General features: G+C 41.2%; 1 protein-coding gene across 1 annotated transcript in view; it reads left to right on the top strand.

The window, feature by feature from the left end:
• LOC310899068 (uncharacterized protein) overlaps positions 1–24,167 on the top strand; it is a 256,969-nt gene that overhangs the window by 45,485 nt on the left and 187,317 nt on the right. Inside the window, exons 3-4 of the mRNA XM_083835016.1 lie at positions 1,216–1,282; positions 12,620–12,705. The gene's annotated coding sequence lies outside the window, so the exon portion shown is untranslated. The remainder of the gene's footprint in view (positions 1–1,215; positions 1,283–12,619; positions 12,706–24,167) is intronic.

Genomic DNA, 24,167 nt, shown 5'->3' with positions numbered 1-24,167 from the left:
CGGTACAACTCTGCTAACATCATCATTATTACCGGAGAGAGATGGTGTGAAACATGTGGTAGCACCAATCATGTAATAGGGAGCTGTATACAAAAAGTGAAGTAATATTTGAGTGGACAGTGCAAAGTGGTAATATTTAATCTGCCAATAGTGAGAAAGGGGAACAAAAGGTTAGTAAATATGGCTTAGTTTCAGGCGTAAGTAGCACTGCTTTGAAGCTCAGTTTTGGGGTCTTACAGGACATGCAACCAGAGCTGCAGGCACAAAATGCACAGAATTAATAGTCAGGAGAGATTATGATATGACTGGGTTGAATGGCCTGTGTTGTGCTAAGAGAGAAAACTTTGTGTAGTATCACTCTCAATACAGAGGTATCAATCCCCATTCCTTATTTTTAGTCAAAACATAGCTTCCCAAAACAGTTGGGACTGTTTTGAACACAAAACATTAATTTGAAATGAAAAATTTTCCATTTCTTGTAGTTGCTACAATGGTTAATCAACTTCTCTGTGGAAAAAAAAATGCATTTGCCGGTCTTTACTTGCAAGATACTACTTATAACTTTTGCTGTTCATTCAAAAACAAGTCCTCTAGGATCTAGTATATTTTATTTCAGTGAGGATACTAGTATATTCTGCTTTAGTAAACCAAACAGATTGAGCTTTTAAAGTCTACTGAGCATTTTCTCCAGCCTTCAGAAGGTTTTTGAGGCTCCTCCCTGCACCATTTCAAATTTGCAACATATTTTAAAAATAGTCTGGATCCCAGATCTTTTTTCAGTACTCAGTCTTTAAACTTTTGGTTTAAGCCAGAAGAAACCTACCTTTTTTCCCATTCTTCCTCTCTAAATCGGTCAACCCTTTCTGAACTGGCGAAGTAGTTGTCCATTTTTCTCCTAATCAATTAAACCCGCTTAACTAATTATATCTTTGGAACTGCTAATTTTCTGTTACAATTTCTGTTTCTTTCCTTTCCATTAGGTTATCTTACAGTCTTCTCATTTTCAAGGTTGGCCATTTTGAAGATCTGATTATGTAAACCTCAGTGATTTAGGGCTGTGCTTTGCCTAATTCTTCCTCCGCCCTTTTCTTTCTCCACGGATTGCTAATGCAATTTCCTTGCTTATGTGCCTTCCAAGCTCAGTGTTCAGCTAGTGTCCAACTGAGATGATCCATAAGAAGTGGAATTCTCCATTCATATAATCTTTTTCAACAGGATTATGATGTGAAGACCTGTTACCAAATCTTAAGCTTCACCAGCCGTGTTGTTCACACCATTGCAGGTGAGTGGTAAGGGTTTCTTTGTAAGGATTAGGGCTTGTTTTTTCCTCTTCAGCTGCTTCATAGTCCTTAAGTTTTCTTTATGGTGTCATTCCATAATGGAGTCTTTTCCAGGTGATGAGACGAAATGAAAGAATGACATTAGTAGAGAGATGCAAGGTAAACAAAGACTTGACAGGATTATGACTTGTGTTTTGCAAAAAGTCAAAATTTTCTTCTGTCATCCCTGTTTTTTCTTTTTTTTTCCCCTCTCTCAATCACTTGTTAATAATTTGGTTTTTGTTCCAGTTTAGGATAGTCGACTGCCTCTTTTGGTAAGAACCAAGAAACAGTCTGTGGAATATTGTTTCATCAAGTTCTCCTTTTTTTTTTTTTATTGTTAAGCCAGAATTTGGCTTGAACCTTGTAGGATGTGATTTAGTAACTTTCCGAAATTAGTTGCCAGTTTTAGCTGTATATCCACATATCCACCTATATATATTTTGCTATTCTATTCCAGTTTAGTATTGCCCAGGTTTCTCTCTTATTTCCTGCAGAGTATAATTTCTTGATGTAATGATATAGTGCATGGTAATGTTTATTGGATAATTTTGAATTTGCCAGGTGCCAACAAATTTGTATAAACCTCTCGGTTTTGAATTTATATAAGGAAAAATAGCTGTTGTAACAATCTGCTGTGTACACCACTCTGTAACTTTTTTTCTGTGGTGCTTCTAGCTGCTTCTGGTATGAAACATACTCAAATGCTTCAAATTCCAACCCTGTGGAAGGTGCTTTCCCTACTGTAATCTCTTACTCAGCAGCTTTGTCTTTGTACCCTTTGATTTTACAAATAGGGGGAATTTTAAGAAATATGGAATTTTTATAAATCTCTCTATTAAAAATTGAGTGGTTCTCTATGAGCAGGTAATTTGTAAATTCACTGCAAATTCAGAATATCAGATGTCTGCATGTGAGGGATACAACAGGCCAAATGAAACTTAGGTCAAACCAGAGTACATTTGGAAATTATATTTTCATTCCAATATTTTAAATCAAGGGGGGGAAAAGTCAAAATCAGTTAAGTTGGAAGAAAGCAGTTGTTTGATTTTTGGGGGTGAACACAACCCAACATTGGCTGAGTTACAAAGGGGAAAAGTAACCTTTTGATTTCTCAACCAAAGAGAGGAAAGTAATCCGTAGTGGGACAGCTGTGTTTTGGCACTTCATGTGGTCCGCGCTGCTACTGACATATTGAAGGATTTTGGAAATTATATAAATTTAACTTCAATTCAGTCTCTGGATGCCAGCACTAAGTATCTGTATGCACACACAAAAGAGAGGAAAAAAAAAAAAGAAAAAAAACCACTCCCTCACCCCGTCTCTTTGCACGAGGTCAGGGGAAGTAAACCTGCCCCTTCCTACTTCTCTACTGAAATTCCATAAAGATCTGATTTGCAAAGGGGTCTCGTCACAGTCTCCTTTGTGTGTGCACAGCTTTACATGTGTAAACACCTGCAAATTCATTTTTCATGCTCTAGCCCTTAAGACTGTTATTTGTATGTGTATTTTAAAATTATTATCCACTAAGATTATCTCAGAGAAGAGAAGATGCGCCCAATGCACAGGCTTTGGGATGCATCCCTGTTTGACTTGGTTCTGTTCGTCTGGCTCTGAGTGTTGGGATGATGGTATGCCGCACAAGAGGTGATGCAGGTTATCAGCTGCCTAAATGTCTAAGGGTGGCAGAATTAGAGTTTTGAAGTAGCTGCTGCTTGTTGTTTTGTAGTACTTAAAACTACTCACCTGGAGAACTCTTGGTAGCAGTCCTAACATAAGTGTCTAAAGAGAATGGAGCTAAATTTCACAAGTAAATAGTCAGGGACCGTTTTGCAGAGCCGCCTTAGAGCACAAAGGCCTGAAAGCAGGAATGTGCCAGCTCTGCCTTACTCCTGGGACAAGGGGACAGGTGGGGAGACCTGCGTGCTCCCACCGCGCCCATTGAAAATGCACGGCAGAGAAATGGCCTCTGGGCAGCATTTGGCTAATGGTGTGTTTGAATGTGCATTGCAAAGATGGGAACATGGATTCCTTTTCTTGATCATGTAGGGTAACTATTCAGATCTTTGGGGCTGGTTCCTCCACTGGCTGACCTGCATTTTATGCTGACGGTAAATTCACTTCAGAGGAATTTCATCTACAGCCATGCTTGTCCAAGTAAAGAAGTTCATTTTTTTTAACCATATCCATAAAGTGATGCAGCTTTTGTCTAGCTGGGCTATAGAAATGGACCTGTTATTACAATTATTTATTCCTATACAAGAAGGGAAATGCATAAGTTGTCTTCTTATCTGTTTCATTTGGGTATAAGTCTGTAAAATCACCATCTAAACCAGTACAAAACCTGTGCGGTGTGTCACTTTCATTTCATGGGAGGGCATAAATGGGTGTTGGAGCAGGGTTGGGAGCACAGTCCTCTCCTTCCTGGAGTGCCACGACTATGGAGCTGCGTTCCTCCAGAGATGTGGATGCCTCCTCGCTCCTTGTGAGCTCCTAGTTGGATGGATGCATGGTGATGGGGATGTGTGGTTGGCAAGGGGCAGTGCACAGGGAGGTACACTGGACCTTAACCGTAACTGGGTGACTTGCCTTCTACCAGGCCCTTGTGACTGTGGGTTCCTGCTAGAAGGTGGTGCCGCCTCTCTCCCACTTGGTCACCCAAAGTACCGGGTGCTCTATATGCCAGGCAGTTCCTGCTGACACACAGGTTTGTGCAGTGAGGAAGAAAGCAGTTAAGGCACTCAGCTGGAAACATGTAGGATTTGGGGCCAGGAGGAGGGAAGCCTGGAGAAGGAATCGGATCTGAGAGTTGCACATTGAATGTGTGCAGCTTGACAGGTTGGAGGAAGGGGTCTGTTTTGGTTATACCCCTCTGTGTTTAAGACACCCTAGGTGTGTGCAGAAATGTTCATGGAAGTGCATTCCTTTGCAAGATGTCTGTGCAGCAGCTGGGCTTTGTCCCTGTACGTTGTCAGCCTGCAGAGCTTTGGAGTCTTTCTGGGTAAAAGTCCTACAGTGCAGTGGTGTATATTTCTTTGAGAGGAAAGAGGAATGGGGGAAAGTTGCACTGGGGCACGTGCACTTCTCAGCCTGCCCTGAGATGCTGGTGCATCCTGTCGGGTGGCAGACTGCGGCCTCCGTCCCCCCTCAGCACACACTTAGAGGCAATAGGACGGTGACCTCCTTCGTCTCATATGGGACCAGGATTTTCAGCCTGGCCGTGTCAATCCCTCATTTCAGGCAGCTTGTTGAAGGGACAGATAAGGTGGTGATGTATGGAGGAAAAGATGATGGCCCCTTTGTCCTCGGGACTGCTTCAAGATCTTCAGCGCATGGCTTGTTATGCTGTGTTGACTTGTTGGATCCTTAAAAACTTTCTGTAAGCACTAGTATAGTCAGATAAGGTTTCTCTTATTTTTCCCTAAGACTACACATCACTGAAGCAACAGAAGCTGGAGCGAATCGATGCGGGTGCAAACTGCCAGGGAGGGCTTGGCAGGAAGGGAAGGTAAACCTGAGTAGTTCTGAATGGTTTTGAACTTCTGAGTTGGGTTTCAAGGCTGCCCTACCTGTTGTTGGTCTGGGGCAAGAGCAGGGATCCTGTGGGGACTGTGGCTCGTGGGGCTCAGCTGGGGAGAGGAGCACCAGGCATAGGGCGTACAGAGGGATAGCCCCTGTTAGAAAATAAAAGTAACTCCTTCCACGCATGCTTTGGCTAACTGGATAGGAACACTTGAGCTGCACATGCACACACAAACAATATGCTCTAGGGAAAGACCACAAGTATGCTAAAAATCATAATCTGATAAACTCAGATGCTTTCAAAATACAAATGTTCTGTCATTGCTTTTCATAACAAAAATGATCGCTTAAGACTTTACCACAGCTTAACTATTCACAATGTAAACATCAACAAAACTGATGATTTTTTCAACACTTAATGTGCCTTTTGCTGTGGAAATAAATGTTTTGGCACCCAATCCTTCCTTGTGATTTTGCTAATAGGAACCTACAGTGCAGAATTGCCATTTGGTTAGACAGCTGAAGAAAAGCAGATTAGATATGCAGATATGGAGACTCCTTTTCCAGACCATTTTCCATTTCTGAAACTTATTTTGTTATCATCATTTTAATCTTTCCAGTGCAATCAGAAATCTCTTTTCAAGCTTCTGAGCCCATCTTCTCTTGAAGAATAGAATAGTTTACAGGTTCTCCGTTTTTTCCCACTCGAGACCCAAACCAGCTGCAGGCTTTGCTTTGCCTCTCATCCTTCCCTTCCTCCTAGATTCAAATCCCGCAGTTTAGGATCTTGGCAAGAAAGTGCAGCAGCTTTTTATTTTTGCTGTGTGGGTTGCTGGGGGATGTGAGTAGAGGAGTAAATGGGACCAGGGCCTCCTCGCCTGCCTGCACTGCGTGTGCAACCAGAAGCAGCTGTTCTGGAGTACCCAGCTGGGTTTGTGGGGGTAATTTGGTACACGCCTGGCGAAGCACCTCTCGCTCCGACTCTGTCCTAGTGCTGGCAAGGTTTATCAGATTTACTTTCCTAGCCAGTTCTGTCCAATGCAGGATGCCTCTCCTGAATGCTGTTTCTGGATGCGTTTTGGTATTCAAGACGCACTGATCTTAATAACTTGTGCTATTGTTCCCATATATGTATCGCTTTTCTGTGGCTTCAGGTTTCTACTGCTGTTCAGATCATATTAAACATGGTTTTTCCTTTTTAAATACTAACATCCAGGATTAATTTAATCCCACATTTTTTCCTGAATAACTTAAAGTTTTGGATGAATCACTCCCAAAAAAATAAGAACATGTCCAAACCTCAGCCTAAACGTCAGATCGAACCAGAATTCAGTAGGTTTGGATAAAAGCCTGTTCCTGGGCCCCCCTCAAAGTATACACTGAATCAATGTTGAATCTGTTTTAACAAGTCCGACAGCCTTGCTGCATTGCCTACCACCTTCAGATCTTCCGTGTTTGGGAGTTTCTTCTGTGTGCTCTGTATTTGAAGCATCTAAAACACAGACAAGCAAAAGGCCTGAGATTTAGACAGATTTAGTTAGACAATGGAAAAGGGATTATTACTGAAACCTGATGTTGCCTATTTGTAACTTGTTTTTCTTGTACGTGAGACTTCTCGGTACCTTTTGTAAGAAAGGGAAATATTTCCAAAGAATTCTGTACCTTACACTACAACTGTTCTAGCTGAAAGAGAGTTGAAAGCAGTCAGAGCTCCCTACCAAGAGAAACCTTTGTAGGGAAAACCTGGAAGGCACCAGGTACAGTCAGCATCTAGGAGTGACATGTATTTGGTTGCATTCACAACAGGGGGTGGGGGGAGACCCTCATAAATCTCTAAACCCAAAGTAGGCACCACATGACCAGTAATGTTTCCCAGTTTCTAGAGAATTCCTTGGATTTTCTGTTAACTTTAAACCCTGACAGCTCTTTTGTACGTGCATACAGGAAAGTAATTCTCAGTTGTTTCTTAACTGTCCTTTTACTGATGTGTTATCCTTTCCTTCAACGTGGAAAAAGTACCCTAGATCTCTAGAGAGATCAGAGGGACCATAAGCAGCTCTATGTTGCATATAAAACTGTACTATTGTAAGCAATATATATATGTTCAGCTATAAATCAGCAGAAAAGTGTACACTTGCATTACATTAAAGCAGAACAATCTGAAATGTCACCTAATAAGGATGAAAGGAGCACACTAGAACTCAGTGGAGTTGTTAAAGGTGGAAAAGAGAGAAGTAAGGGCTGAAAAGACCTTTGCAATTTCAGTGAAAGGGAGAGGTGTTTTTACCAACTTGAATTTTAATGTTGTAGTAAAAAAGGATTTAATTAAACCAGGGATAGGAATAGAAAGATGGTAAAAAAAAAAAATGTTAGAGGGGAGAAGAAGAAAAACTTGACAGTGTTCAGAAAGTATGAGTTGCACTTCATAATCCACCACCAAGAGTGGTGTTTTTGTTACCTTGTAAACATCAGATTTTTTTTTTTCATCCAGTAATAATAGAAATTCCTGTACTTCCTTTTGTTGAAGTTGGAATGGGTTCATCATAGGACTGCTGTCTTTCTTCTCCTGGACTGTTTCTGTTCTCACTAGGAGTCTCTGTTTCTGCTGCTTTTCATGAATTTTGCAGTCTCTGTTCCAAAGACACTTATAACTTTTTCACCTCTCTTTTTGATGGGAATCCTGTATCTCTGCCTTTCATCTCTCCTGCGTCCCACTATGGAAGATGTGCTTTATTCCCTCTCCCCATTCCTTAAGATGGGCTGTTATCTATCACTTACCCCATCCTGACAGACTGGTTGCAACCTTTACAAAAGTCAGAACCAGGGGTGAGATTCGTGTCCATCTCTTAGTTTACAGGGAGATGCGAGAAGCTCGTGGCTGTGCTGCTTTTCGAATTTCAATGCAGCAAGCTGACATAGCAAAATGGCAGGGCAAAGGAAGGGAGGTCTAACAGTGGCGAGTAATTTTTCTGCGGACCCAAGGCTTGAGCTTCTTGTTAAAGCTAGGGAAGGGTAAAGTTAAGGAAGACTGAGCCATGATCTTTGTGTGCAGTTCTCTGCAGCTTATTGTCTCCCTTTTGATTTGGTTCATGACAATTTTTATCAAACCCATGTTTATTTAGATATTTATGTCCCTGCGCATATGTTGTAATGAAATACAGTTTTAATCAGGAGGTTCGGTTTGGGTTGTTGAATGCAGTGTCCTTGCCCTTAACCAAAATAAAAACCAGACTCAGTGCACACATACAGAGCAGGGAGGAAAATGGATATAACCTTATGATAATATTTCATCTAATAGAGTTGAAGCTAGTGGTACTTGCTAGCGTTGGGCCGCAGGCCAAAATTCAGCCCCAGAGCACTTCCGGGGGTTGCACGAAGTTGTCATCTTGGCTACCCTCCCTGTTTTTTTCTCCTCCTCCCTCCTCCTCTTCCCTCTGCTCCAGTGTCTGAGCTAAGTAGTTTGGCAGACAAGAGAATTAACTCTTTTAAGGGTGGAGAAGGACGTGGAGGTACCTGCTCCAGCAAGTCTGGGGTCTTCCAGGCTGATTATTATTACTACTTCTATCATTTATTGTTTTGAGGTTTAACATCGGGGAAAGTCTGGGGTCAAATCTGTGTAAATGGTGCCTGTTCTTTTAGAGGTGGGGGAAGAAAGTCATCTTTGGTAAGGGTAGCTCTGCAGCAGCGCAGAGGTGTGGAGACAAGAGCACCACTCCCACCACCACCTCTCTTAGAGCATTTGGAGCCACTGATTTCAGTGGCACCAGGCCATCAGCTCTGTTCCTGCGCAAGAAGCAAACTTGCATTTAGTGTTCTTAGTTTTGTAACACCATTCGCTACAGGACGTCAAATCCCTGTACCCTGAAACAGAAAGGGGGAACCTTGATAACAAGTCCTGGGACGTACCTGGGTGCAAGGCAAATGGACATCCCTACACCAAACTTTGCGGGTTTCCTGCAGTGCTCCTCTTTATTCTGGCATCTGAAGGCAGTGTCCAGGTACTGGGCTCTCCTCCTGATGATCGCTTCAGTGTAAACATGGTCTGCTTCTTTTTGTCTTATTCTGTGCCCTCAGTCCTTCCCTTCCACTGTTTTGTATCTTGTCCTTTCTACCCGCGTCATTATTCCACCATCTCTTTTCCTTCTTCTTCAAAACTATATTCCCCTCACCACGTTCAAGCTCATCCCTATTGTCGTTCAAATCTCACCTTACTCCTCTTCACCCTGTAAGCTTCTCATTGCTTGTGGAGTCTGTCACCCCAGTCTGTTCTCTTGCTTTTCTCTAGCCAGAAAGCTTTCTGCTCTCCTGGGTGTCTTCACCAGGCTCACTCTACCGGGCAAATGGGGATGGGATTTGTGTAGGGATTTCGAGGTGGTGGATCCCAGTCATGCCAGCCCGAGCTCCTGGCTCTGTGAGAAGTGCTGTACTGCCCATCACGTGGAGTGGCTCCTGCGCTCCTTGCCAGGGCACAGGGACTGTATCCTGAATGCGGAGAGCGGGAGATGCTGGCGACGGTCCCTGAGAGCTGCGGCCAGCAGTATGCACAGGGGGATTGCTTTTCAGTCATTCAGTATTTTCAGAATTTCTGGGCTGTGAACTCTGCTGGGAAGGAACTGCGTTTCCTCCTGCTGGCCCATCAGGACAGGGCCAAAGTTTCAGCTGGGGTTCTGCTGCGAAGCAGCACCTTCACCGAGAGAGGTTAAAACAGCTGGGCTCCCCAAAGCCTGAAAAAGCCCCAGTTTTTCAACGGTGGGTGTCATCTGTGTGCAGAGTAGTTCAAGAAATGAAATGGGTGAGACTGCTGCAAGCTCAGGGATGTGCTGTGCGTGCTTGGGGTTTGTGGGGAAGTGAAGTGGGGCACTGAAAGAGGAAAAAAGCAGGGAGGGAGGTGGCTGCGTGGCAGAACCTGCAGGGTGTCAGCACTGCACTGCTGCTCTGCGCTGTGAGGAGGCTTTGGCGAAGCGAGGGCTGGCTGCCTGGAGGTTCGGAGGTTTTGCGTTAATAAAAGTTATGGCCCTCCAGCCGCATCTCCATCCTTTCATTACAGAAAGGCGTGCTGTTATGCCAGTGGAATTGCTGCACACTCTGGACTTTAAACCCATAAATTGTTAATGCCAGACTGTTCTGATGAGCAGCTTTTTGATATCCTTTACATGTTAAAAAGTACTCAGGCCTGTTGACAAAGCAAAGAAATGGTGTCAAAAATAATTTTAAAACCTTTTGACCTGTAAGGTTTAAGAGAATTAGGCACAGATTCTTTGCTTTAAGCCTCTTGGTGACAAGAAATATGGTCCTATGCCAGCTGGTTTGATTGACAGTGACGTTTGTAGTTTCAGCTGCTAATACAGTATGCTCCTTGTATATTCCTAGTGTGCAAATATAGAAGACTATTTGTCACCTGGGTTGATGGATTATGCATAAGTGAGACAATGTGGTTAAGATTCTGAAGCATAAATGAAAAATCATAAACTTTACATAACTCATAAAGCAATGCTTAATACTCTTAATGAAGTATTCTTATTTTAATCAAGGCAAACTGTCAGACTTTCAAATAAGCAAAGATTATGCAGCCACCATGGTGGGTTTTTGATAGCTGCATGCTACTAACCTGCGGCATTGGATTTTTGACAACCATAATAAAACGTATTGGAAAATTGATTAGTTTTAAGAGACTCCTCACAGCCAGCTGCTTTTATTTGTAAATGTCATGTATTCAATCACTGTAGGCTCCAGCCCTTCAAGTGGAATTCTTGGCTGATTATGAACCTTTGCTTAGGTAGAAATGCTCTTGTTTCACATTCTTCAATTTGTTTTCAGCATTTTCATGTGGACTTGCATAAGTTTATTTTTCCTGAAAGCTCTCCCACCACAAATAGTTAGCTACTTACTCATTTTCCACTAAGCCGTAATTACAACTTCTATGCTCCATGAGACATGCTAAATTTGCAGTAATAGTCAGAGATAGCTTTGTAATTAATGTTTTCTATAAATTCCAGCATTTTGCAAGAAAAGAGCAAAACAAAGTTAAATTATTGATTTCTGGATACAGAAAAGAGAATTTACTATGAAAAGTGTATTATCGCATCCTGAAATATGCAGTAAAATTGGCATTTTCAGCATGCTGCTCTTATCTTTATTTGCTGATAGAGAGAATATCCAGATTTTTTTTTTTTTTTAGCTTTAAAGGAAAGGATATGGTTAGGTTCATATTACTCAGCCTGTAATAAGTGCAAAATACAAGGAAAAGGGGCCATAGCCCAATGCTGTAACATTTAACATATTTTGTTTAAGGAAAGCACTTTTCATATTAACGAATTAAAACCTAAATGATTAAAATGAATCAAAATAAATGAAAGTCTACATCTGTCTTTGTTTTAATCTAACTTTTAATAGCATAAAACTCTGACTGCTTTTCCAGATGAAGCTCTCCCGCTGACCTGTGTGTGTTCTGTATGAGCAAGAGGTGTAGGGCTCTGCCCTGGTCTGGTACGTTGTTTATGAAGCACTCCGAAGCAGTTTGCTTCATGAGGCCACATCCTGCTATTTTGCTGCGTGCTGAGTCCCAGCAGATGTCAGTGGCAATTTCATGCATATTTTGAGAGGAGGCCGTGGCACCTCGGTGTTATTTTGCTTTGCACAGATACTGTAGCAGAGTGTTTGCTTTGAGATTATATTCTATATTTTTTTTATATTGTGATGAGCCGTGTGTGGCTAGCTTCTGTTTTTTAACAAAAGGAGGCTAGACTCAATAGTCACCAAAGTGGGATAGGATCACAGATATTGGCATGATTAAGAAGACTTTATTTGGTTTCAGCAGGGAGGGATTCAATTAGATGCATTTTATTATTTGTTCTGTTAGCTCATTGTATTTGCTTTGAAAGTGTAAAATCCTGCTTCTGGACCAAAACCTGCCCACAGCTGAAATGAGAAGTATTCTCAGATGATGTGTTTTAAAATGTTAGTTATCTTCAATGGATTACTTTAACTGGCTACAATAGCTTCTTTCATATGTTTGAGCCCCTGTTGAAGTCTTAAAATCTAGACTGGAGTGTCCAATTGCCGCATTATTTGCGTGTCAGTTTGTGTTTCTCACCTGTTCAGTGAAATGTTAGAAAGTCATTTGCAAACATGGGTTAGAAGACAAAGGTTACATTCACTGCATAGTTTATTGATACCATGCACCTATAGCTTGAGAATATACAGCATTTATTAAATGCTCTGACACAGAAAAAAATCTGCAGAATGTTGCTATAATAAGACTAGGCCATAAATAATAAATTTCTAAAAGAGAAGACTGATAACCTGGGTTCCCTCTGGGGTGGATGCTACTTCTCAGTTTTAGTAGAGTTTCTTGCTGCTATGCCCCAAGGAGTTAGGTTTATGGCTAGGTGCTATGGACCAGACTATTTATGTTCTGTAGGTGAAGTTGCTTAAGTAAAAAGAGAAATAAATTGCACTGTTATAGTTTTGTAGAGGAGCAGCTGTCCTTAATTTTTTTTCTTATTCTACTCTTTGAACTTGATGAGAGCATTCACAGACTGAGGCTAAGAGATGATTTAAATAAGGTTCCTTGAATTATAGGCTGCTATAGGCCATTATATTTTACCCTTTCACTGTGTATATGTTGAACTCCATAACTTTTATTTTTAAACTAGAGCAGGCAACCTGAAAAGGTATCTAGTCTGTGTGGAGAGATGCCAGGAGATAACTGTGCCACTGGTTGATTACTAGTTCTACTGAAAAAAAATGTGACTTTGCTCTCTTTGGTTTGACTTCAGCACCCAGATGTGGATTTCCGCTATACTTCCCAGTGATTTGGTTAATTTTGGACCCTTAATGGACACCTTCAGAGTGGAAAAGGAAGGTTAGTGATCACTCATCCTGTTGTTTATTCTTGAGAAATCTGTGCTGTTGCCGTTCATTTTCCCCAGCACATGCAATATTTTTAACATCAGTCTTGCCAAACTTCCAAAGGCAAGTTCACCTCCCCACATGTGTAAAACAAGAACCCACTGGTTCATGTTTCTGCCGGGTGGCATTTAAGAGCATATGTCAAGTTGCCTGTCCATTATAGCTCCCTCCAGAAGCCTCAAAGACGATGAGAGCAGCAGCTGCACATCAGCACTTCTTCTCTATCATTGCTCCATTCCCCTTTTGTAGTTATCATCTGTTTTATTTTTTTTTTCCTAAGGAGTAACTTATCTGTGACAAAGAGAAAGATCTTAACATATTTCTTCTTTCTAAAAATAATAATAAATACTATTTTTGCACATCTGCTGGCAGAATGTAAAGATCGGTACCTTTAAAATGACATTAAAATGTTATACCTAGTGTGACTTTTTCAAGTCCAAAACCCAAAAGGAAGATACAAGGCTGCTTATGAGCAAGCAATATCTAAAAATAAAGTAGTAATCTGGAATTCTTCCTTTGCGTGGCAAATGAAGAGGAACATTAATAGTTGATGTCCATGTTTGTCATCCAGTTTACAGCTTTTCATTTTTTCAATTAGAATTAAATAAATGCCAACATATGGAAGCAGATGTGGAGTTAACCATTTAAGACTCTCCAAATCTTGCCAAATTCTGGGTAGACTCTGTAAGGAAGACTGCACTGCAAGTGTCTGTATTTTTTGGGGCTGAGAGTGCAGCTAATAGAGAGCCCAGGCAGGCAACTTGGCTGATGAGGGCAAACTGGTGTGTCAGGGCTTGATTTTTCTTGCAGTGGCGCTATTGATGTAATTCTAGCATCACGCTAACGGTGCAGTAACCGCTACTTAGAGTTACAGTATAGTCTGTTCATGCCAAAAGACTGAGGGATGCAGCTTTACCCCCACAGTTTTTGCTAATTGAGATATTTATGACATGGTTTAGACCATGTAGAGTCTTGAAATGGATTGGAAAATGGGAAACATTGATTTGACTTTTTTTTCCAGCTCTGTGTTTTTTGGTGAATTGGAGAAAAGTCAGGCATATATCTGCTTGTTTTTGAAGCTGCATTTAATGAATCAGTCTCTGAAGCAAAGGGGGGAATGGATAGAAATAGCAAACCATTAATTTCTGTTTTTGTATTATTAGATAACACTTTAATTTGTGTCAAAAAATAGTGTACTACTGTACCAGAGTGCCAGTACCAGTCTGTCAAGCTGCTTTTTTCATCACTTGTACTCATAATGAAGTGGCTCTTCAGCTCTCAAAGGTTTAGTACAGCTAGTCCCAAATACCAGATTGTCCTGTGCAGAATTACTTCATTGTTGTAATAATATATTTTTAAGACAAGAAGGTTGTAGCTCTGTGAAAAGTGTGCTTATATCAACATGCAATTATCTCAATGTAGGGACAGCAGCCCTGATTTTTTGTGAGCCCCACTGGCATGTGTTGCAGGCAAAGGCTTTCCATCCAGGGGCCAATGGGAGAAAATCTGCTGCTGCCTGAACCAGCTCTGGGATTTGTGAGCGTGCATGCCTAGAGAGCAGCTCTCCCATGCAACTGCCCCCATGCAGAGCCCAAACGCTCTGCGTGGGCTGGGAGGCAGCACATTATGCTATGCAAACCCTCATCATAAGCTGGCTGCAGATGGTAAAATGTGACACTACACCACAAAGAAAAATAAGTGCTGGCTACTTATTTCTCTTATTATGGTCAGTGCATGTACTTCCCTCACTTCCACATACAGTTTCTTATATAACTGCATTCTTAAAGGAAGCAGAAATAATAGAGTAAGCTTTAGGAAAGAAAAAAGTCGAATGTTCTTTTTCTGTGACAGAAAAAGTTAAATGCATAATATATTAGCTGTTGATCATCAATGATTGTAAACAGAGCTCTGTTCCTGCTTAGCATTTATTTGGGCCATCATTACAAAACCTGCATTAAAAAGTGTGTGTATATGTATATATACACACACACACACATATATATGCACACACATGTAATAAAAAAGCAGAACCTTTCTTCCTGCTGTGTTTATAACCCTACTCTGTGTAGGATGACTGTGAGCACTGGACCACGTGGAGGACACGGTGTTTTTCAAAGGAAGATATTTCCTTGTCATTAATAATTTTCCATGTAGAACATCCAGCTACTCTCAAGCTTCTAACAGTAAAGTATAAGAATACCTTACACCCGCCGACTAATTTTAGCTAACGCAAACCAAACATTTCCCTCTTCAACCAAATGACCTTGTGGCCGCCTGGGAGTGGTTACATGAAGCAGCTCGGAGGCTGCTGGGCTGTGTTGATGCTGGCAGGGGGCGATTTCACGGCTGGCATCCCAAGGCAGGCAATGAGGCAGCTGAGGAGATCGCCCGGGCTGTGAACTTGAACCATCCTGGTGGGAGGGGAGGGAGCACAAGAAGGTGAGAGGTGGTTTGAAAGGAAGTTTTGGCTGTAAACCCGTCCCCAAGCCAGTTCAGCCTGCTTCTTTATTTTTATTGTCACAACGTTGAATTGGGGGATGACTATAAAAGATGCAAATTTCTGAGCAGGATGGGGAGGTGTGCCTCACAGCCTGGGAAATACCAGCAGGGCACACTGATGAGCTTTATGTTAAAAAATACTCACCTCTGTTCACTGCTGAATTAACTTAGCCACTTTCCAGTCTGAGGACGTGGGAGAACAGCACTAAATGAGCTGTTCCTGTCGCCAGCCCACCAGCTTTGTGGTCATTCCCCCCTGCTGTAGCAGCGTGGAGCAGCTCTCAGGGTGCCCTGGCCAGGGGAGCAAATACCTGGCAGCCTATTGCAGCTGGTTTGGACCTCTTTTGCAACCAGAGAGTGGGAGACGAAAGGCATGGTTTATCTCCGTGGCATTACTTGACATAAACTTATGTTCGTATGCTGCTTGATGATCAGTGAACGCTAGATTCATACTTCCTACCATTTGTGTTGCTGTAATCCTTTCAAAGTAGCAGTGCTCTCTCTTAAAAATTAAACTGTTAAGGTTGATAATGTTATAGCTGTCTTAATTGAATAGCACTAAAGTAAGGACAAGCTTCTGGATAATTCTTTGTTGCTAGGATTGAGATTTGTAGTTCTGGAGGATAGAAGGGAATTCCTTGAGCATTCATCAAGGAAGGGAATATTTTATGTTTCCCAGAGCTGGGCTAGCGTAATTGAAGGTATGACAAGTTTTGGAAGGCCAGGGCCAAGTTCCTTTGGCAGAACTATTGCAGGGAAATGTGCAAATATTAATTCTGTTACTGAAGGATGCCATTGCATTGGCTGGAAGAGGCATTAAATGTATTCCTCACTCTGTTAATGGATCCCCTTCCTGCTTTGTGGAAAGTTCAGATTATTAGGATCTCATTCTTCTGTTTGTGTGACGGACAGGGCTGCTAATGCTACCTATGCTTAAGGTTGCTTGACGCTTTCAGCCAGAAGGTCATGTTTTTAACTGTCTGTTAACTCTGCCAAAGCTTAAATAGTTTAGGCTGAGATTTTCCAGACAGGTATCTTTGTCTGGGAGAGCTGGTGGCAGGGGAGAATTTCAGCCAAACTTAAATCAGTCACTTCTCTGAACGAGCTGACAGAAAATGACATTGTTTTGTCCACGTTACAAAGGGAAAATGTCTTGTATCTTGCTTTTCTGGAAAAGAAAACCTTTAGAGTTTCTATGCTTTTCCATTTGAGAACTGGTGAGCAGCATTTGGTCTTACTTGGGGGGGAGAAGAGAGGTGAAGTAGATAATAAAGTAATGAAAGACCGCAGCTTAGGAAAGAGATGAGCCTGTGTCTTATGAGACTAATTTAATTTGCACTGAAAGCCTAAACTATGGTCTTTTCATGCATCTTTGAATCCTTGACTTTGCAAATTTAATGATATTTTTTTGTTTAAAATGTAAGATTTTTGTTAATAAAGCGAACTAAGGAAAGCTCCAGCATCAATGGGTATAATTTTGACACCTATGTTTTCCACCTGCTCTGCTAAAATCTCCAGATGCCCTACTCTTCCACCAGAGTAAGTGGAGCAATGGAGCAGTGTGCACGGGCCTTGGCAGAACCAGAGCAGATACGCCTTGCAAGGGTAGCTCTTGCTCGAAACCACAGGACTGCTGAGGCACAGACCTTTTAGGCTTTCCCTCAAGCTCTGGCTGGGCTGGTGTCTTAGGCACATGTCCTTTTCCTCTTTTCCTTTCTATTTGGAACTACTACACTTTAACATTCTCTAGTTATCCTCTTTCCAAAAGAAGTTCAGAGTGAAAACCTCTTAGAAGGAAGTTTCAGGTGAGACGGGGGTCAGAAGGTAAGCGTATTCCTTCCTTACCCATAGCACATGTATTTGACTAATCTTCACTTTTTTGTGTCTCATTTTCTTCATGCATGTAAAGAAAAAAACTAGTAACAACTGAGCAAAATGATTGCTTTTGCAGCGTTTGAGTGTTGACGAGGTGAATCAGGTTAGCTGTATACATTAGAGGGTGTACGAGGGAAGGCAAAGGAGGGCCGCAGGAAAAAGCATCTGTGTTCCTAGAGAAAAAGATTGCTTATCCTAGTCGGGGGATTTCTCAGCTGAACTACAGCTTGTACCACTGTGGTGCTCTTTGCACTAGTGGAGAGCTAAGGGTAGCTACTCTGCCATGTCAAGAAATGCTATTTTGTCTTGTGTAATAACGAGAATTTCAAAATCTTTAGTCTCCAGTAACGGAGGCTTTAGGCCTGGTAAGGTGACACGAAAAGCACAGCAGGAATACAAGGCAGTGGTTTTCTGTTCTGACTATACTATTGGGACTCTTATAAAATCGGGTTGTTATCTTGAGTCTTATTTTCTGAATATTATTTTTGGAAGTATGATATGGTTGTTTCGCTTTTTAAAGACTGATGGAGAATGCACAGCAGTCTGCAGGCTTATCAGTTTGATCTAGAGCTTTTGCCAAAGAGTATACTTCAAATATTCTTGATTTCTTCCCCATCTTTTTTCCTTTTCTCCCTCTCCCTGAGTGTCTGGGCTGTAGAGACTGGAAACTAAGGAAAATTACAAGAGGAATAAACTTATCCCATTAATTTTTTAAATACAGTTAAGTCGAACAGTTTTTGAGCAAATCACTCAAAAATAGGTCACTGTTTTTATTGGAAGACATTTAGCTGGAAAATATATTGAGGTGAGGAAAAATGCTTTATTCCTTGTGTGTATATGTATATTTGAACCCTGATTCTGGCTGTCTTATTTGCTCTCCTTCTAAAAAGACGTGAAGTCTGCTTCAGAGCTTTTCAACTACTTCACCTAAGTTTTAGCTAAGTCCAGACTGTAAGCAGTGCGGGGCAAAGGCTGCATCGTTGCTGTTTGACTGTTTAACACCTTCAAAGAGATGGTAAAGCATGAACGAAACAATTGCTCAGATAAGAAAGTGTTAGTAGATATACGCTGTGAGAAAGAGGTAAACTTCTCGTTTAATTGTGGATATCAAAGGGTTCAAGAATCAATGCATATTTGAATTTCCTTTTCACGGTTCCTCTCTTAGTTGGGCATGGTTGGAGCAGGGGCTTGACCAAATGACCTCCAGAGACACCTTCCAGCTTAATCTCTTCCATGATTCTTCAATTCTATCTGTTAAAAACACAAACTCACGCTTCAAACCTTTAGCTTAAGTACTCCTTATTTAGTAAAATGGTGTAGCTCAGTGTCTCTTCCTTTTGGGTTTGCAGTGCCTTTAATTGATATTAATGTATCAACCACAGACATAAAAATATACGGGTAATGTAGTGTGAAAGGTTTCTTTTCATTCCTGAGCTTTGAATTTGCTTCTAATTTCATTGTCAGTGCTACAGAGGAGAGGATGTTTTGTTGTTCAGATTTTTTCTGCTCAGAGAGCTCCACAGAAAACTGGGGGAAGTTGTAGCTGTAGAGGTTGTAGGAGGGTCCTTAGGACTTTTCTTACAAGTAGGGGGGCAAAGCTGTTAAACTAAACTTGTCATTTTGTAGGCCAAGGTGACTTCACACCTGTCATCCAGGCCGAGTTAAGGACTGTGAATGATTGCTTGCTGCTCAGGTCAAATAGTTTTCTACCCAGAACTTGCTGGCTACGGCTGCAGCCCTAGTAGAATGGAAATCAAACCAAACAGAGGTATCAAGTTTTGGCTAATCTGTTTTCATCAGGATATTCGATACAAAGTGTTAAAATGAAGATTATTGATATTTTAAAGAAAAATAAATCAGATAAATTACATATTACTTATTACAAAGGTATTTGATGCATTATATATATGTAAAACGTATATTTGATGTGTGCGTGTATGTATATATATATATATGAAGTAGATATTCCATATTCTGGTATGACTAAAGCAGGAATGTAGAAATGTAGGAAGATTTTTCCAGGCTCATACTTTGAGTTTGGCCATGACCTGGAAGGCCAGATTTTACAGGAAGAACAGTCTGGGGCCAGAGCATCTCAGTCTTACTCTTACCAGTTTTTAGCTCCAAACCTCTCTCTCCATCCCTGCAATACGCTATACTCTTTGTTAGTTAGTTTTATAGGAAGAGCCTTAGAAATAGCTGAAGATGTGAGATACCAAATGGATGTTACTGGTGGGTAACTGGGTTCAGTGAGACTCTGTGTGGATTCTCTGAGCATGAGAAGACTGTCATTGCTTGTCCTGATCTCACTCAAATGTTTTGCAATGAAGTATGTGGGTTTTGGCCTTCACTCAACAAAGCACTTACGTATTTGATTACCCTGATGTCAGCTAACATGCCTGAAATCTGTTGCATCACTATAATGTGTAAAATAAAGCACACCTTGTTGAGTCATGACAGGCTCTGTTCTTACCGAGGCAGTAATGCAGAGCTGAATTGATAGTTGATTTTTCCCCTCCTCTTGTTAAAATTGTTACTTGCTAAAAGAAGGGTTGATAAAAGATCATGTTCTTTATCTTGTATTTCCATCTGTCTGATAGCTGTTGTCATTTGGGAGCTGGTTTGGGGGCATTGTTTCTTGGCTTCTCTGTACCTGTCTGCTTCTATCTTTTGGTTTCAAGCCCTTTGGGGGAAAGACTGTCTTTTCAGTATGACTGTGCCTACAGCTGCAACCTCCAGCCTTGATGTGGGCTCGTAGGTACAATTCTGCTCTTCTAGGAATGAGGCAGACCCCGTTCCATGCGCAAGATATCTATTCAGGCTGCCTCTTCCTTCTTACCTCCATGTTTTGCATGTATGCAGCCTTCTGGGTCTCGATGGGAGTGCTGGGAAGAACTGTGCCTGCCAAGGGGACCTGGGGAAGGATCCTGTCCTCTGGCCGCAAAAGGGGTGAACTGCCTTTTGCTGCGGTTCAGCACTCTCAGAGAAGGGCACAGAAGGGTGCCCTCACATACGAACGTATCTCCAAACACCTATGTGAGCTGTTCACAGTCTACTGTTGCTGCAGACAGCATCTGGTAAGGAGTTTCTAAAACCCGGGGATTGTCTCTGCCAAAGCCTGCAACTTCTCCGTGTGCATTTTGGTGCAAGAGCTAACAACAGATTAAAACTTTTTAATTGTTATTTCTGCAATTGGATTGCAAGTTCATTTGTGGAACCAGTTGGTGTATGTCATGAAATCTGATTGATTGAACAGTTAATCCTTGAAAGCTTCCCTTTGAAATGTTGCCAAGGTCAATCAGGGATAGTGCGCATATATACGTGTCAGGGAAATTACCTATTTTGACACTTTTATCTACCCCCATGTAGCTGCAAACAAGCAGAATTTTCTTGTCTTCTCTTACATAACGTGAACTTCCCTCAGAGCACTGTTTTTAGTGATCCATGTTCAGCTCGGTGCTCGTGGAATACAGAAAAACATTTAATTTTAATGAGATGATCAGAAAATTATAATATTCCTTATAAAATAGTATTTTCATCAGTTCTGACCTGCTTGTGGAACAGGTACTTTTATGTGAAAGAGTACTATTGTGAAGAACTTGGGGAAGTCTGTTAATCCCACATTTTCTGCAAGGGGTGAATAGTGGCTTGAATGTAAGTTGTCATTTACGTAAATGGGCCACATCAGAGATGTTAGTGCTACAAGATGTGCCTTGTGAACCCTGTGCTAGTTAAGAAAGATGAGATATTTTGCTTCAGGGGAATAAAAATTGCATGTTGCTGAGGTACTGGAAGGTAAATAGAAATTTATACTTTTCCGATGTGCCTCATGTAGACAACAGAGAGCTTATATCATCTCAGTGTTTGGCCTGAGACACTGCTCTGGTGATTTTACTTTTTTTTTGGTCAATAATCAGTGGTCATTAATTAAATAATAATTAATTTGGTCAATAATAATTTTTTTGGTCAATAATTGTTTACCACCTCTACGTTTGTTTTATGTCAAACTTTGCAGGCAAACAGGTAATTCTTGGAAAAGCCTATTCAATGCTTACTTCCAATGCTGTTAGAAATTATTTAAAATTCCTTTACAGTGGTTCCAAGGCACCAGTGTCGTGTTATGCTTCTCTAAAACAGGATGAGTGACCTCCTGAGACCTTGTCACAGTATGCGAGTTTTCCTAGGTGACTCTGGCGAATAGATAACCTGTTGTGTCAGGTCCTCGGTAAGCTCTCGTGTCTGAACAGAGCCAAGGTCTGTGTACCCTTCCTGGCTGTGTGAAGAGATGATCCTTGTGCTGTGGATGGCATTCTGTGCTGCATTCCAGGAATGTGGCCGGTCTTGACAGCTGTCACATATCACAGATATCCACCGAGCTGTTCCTATGAAGCAGCAAGAAGCACACAATAAAATATCCATAACTCATTCACTTTAATGTGATCTAATAAAATGTGCCGTTTCATAAGACGGAGGAAAAACTTCCCAAAAAACAAACTAATCAGCACAGAACTGGGCAGGAAAATTAATGCTAAAAATGACTGAAACTGGTCAGAATGAAAATCCCTATTCTTCACTAAACTTTATGGCTGAGATGTATCCCTCTCTGTCCCTCTCTGGAAATTGTTGTGTCTTGGTCTTATTGCCATTCTTCTACTGAAGATATAGTAAAATCAGCAGCTGGTCTTCTACTGTAATAATGCACTTGGAATCAAAATGTGCCAGAAAGATTGCAATGCAATACAGAGTGTTCTGACCAAATGTATTTTTGTAGGACCATTCTGCAGTGTTTTCTGTACTGATCTTGTTCTTCTGGTTTCAGAAATGGAGTTTTTCAAGCTATGACAAAACATAATTCTCAGCCTTTAGGTAACTAGGAAATTAGGGAAAAAAAAATCCCCAGCTCATTTTAATTACGTGGGAATTGCTGTACTCCCCCCTTTTTTATTTCTTTTCCTGTAGCAAGTATGGCATACTGCTCGGGGGAAATCGTCTTTGAATTACTTTTACCACAATCCAAAATCATGCACAATTTAGAGAAAGCAATAGCTGAACAGCAGTCCACATTGTAATGGTAAAGGAAAAGACATAAAATGCAGTCAAAGATATCAGTGAAGTCTCCGCTGCCAACTGTGAAGAGCACCTGGCTAGGTATTAAAGGACACAAATACGATCCCCTTACTGAGCAGTATTTTATAGACTGGAGTTCACAGCCAAAGAAAACAGCTTTTGGAGCTTTTAGGTGTCCATAAACAGCTAGATAAACACTGGGAGCCAGAACAAGGGATAAACAAGGCAGCTGAGTATCAGCTTGCCACATTGCCTTTTGGAGCTCCCCAAATATCCAACTGAACTTAGAGTATATTTACTCTTCAGGGTTGCCATTGCTTTCCATGATTCCTGGAGGTGGTGTCCCTAAGGTTGGAGAGAGGGTCAATGAAGCAATGTCATGATATAAACTCAAGCTGTGTCCTGTCATCTGCATAATTGCTGGGATTGCATCGTTGACCATATTTCATGCGAGTTGGCAGTGACTCCTAGCCTGTAGTCAGGTGGGGGTTTGGAAGAAGAGCTGTACCTATGGTCCCTGATCTCCCTCTTGTAGTGGCTGCCAGCATTCAAAGCATTGCAAACAGGTTTCATAAACAAATCTCATTAAATGTTTTTAGACAGAGGAAGGCACATAGCCGTAAATAGAAAATTGATAAGTGGGCAACCGTTAAAAATAGCTCATTAAGAAATGGCAAGTGGAGAAATAATACGAATATGATAGCATAAAGAATATTCTACACACATACTCAAAGCCGTTAGCGGTTGCCAAAAACTCTGATGAAGTGAATGAAGAGCAAATGGGTTGTATTTCAAACACATACCATTACACTGAGCAACAGTAACATTTTATTGCTTCAGTCACATTTTTTGACTGAAGTAATAAAATTTGTAAAATATAAAGAAAAACACAGGATTTATCTATCCCTCCTGTCCTGTTCCCTCCCCCCACCTTTCCTTATTTCAAATTCAAACCAGATCTCATGGTTAAAAGTATGACACTCAGGTTATGGAGATGTTTAAAAATTGCTTGACAGATTCAAAGAAACATGCAGTTCTGTACACAACCAGAGTAATAAGGAATATTTTTCCACATGAATTTTAGGATTATGGCTTATGCTTGGTGAAGCTAGAGAATAAACTAGTACGGAGCTGGTTTCAGCTGCAGGTCCCACAAAGATGTGAGAGCATCTTTGGTCTTGTCCACTAGAAGTAGCCAGGGGGATAAAGAGCAAGGCACACACAGCTGGTCGCCTGTTAAAACTTTTTGGTCTGTATTTTAATTTTGGCTTGTATTTTACTCGGGTTATTACAAATGACTACATTAAATTACCTTATTCAAACTGAGCTCCTTTGCAGATATTGCTGTATGCCATTGCCTCGTAAAATGGAAACTACTTTTCTGGATGTAGTCATGTATTACCCATAAACAACTATGTAGTCTTCTGTTTGAAAATCCATGTGTTTTAAAATAGCAGAGAATCTGCAATGTATTCCAAAACTGTGGACAAGTCTCAGAGTATTAGATTGTCTGTATGCTTGTATTTTCCTTCGTGGCTAAGCGTTATTCCATTGTTGATGAACGTTGAAATAACAACCGATCTCGTAGTGCATGTAATTATAACTTATGTGCATTTGATTTCTGTTGTCCACGGACAAAACTTTTATACAGTCTTGCATGTGTTCATTAACCTTTCTCTGCTGCTGCTGTTTTGTCTGAAATCTTGGTGCAAAATAAATCACTGACACTGCCTAGTTTTCCCTAAAGTCTCCTTGCACTTGGATGGGGACAGAGTCCAACATGGAGTGTATGGTCTGGAGCTCCTACTAAGATGAAAATTGTACCTAACACACTCTCCTTCTCATTATTACTCTGAACTAAAAATAAACATAAAATACAACTAAGATCCTTTGTTCTGTAGGTTCTTCCTTCAGGTCTTTTCCCAGGGATGGTGACCAGGCCGCTGCATCAGTGCTTGCATGCACCATGTTCTC

This window comes from Anser anser (assembly GCF_964211835.1).
Source record: "Anser anser genome assembly, chromosome: 4".
Lineage (NCBI taxonomy): Eukaryota > Metazoa > Chordata > Aves > Anseriformes > Anatidae > Anser > Anser anser.
This window is presented reverse-complemented; position numbering and strand designations above follow the sequence as displayed.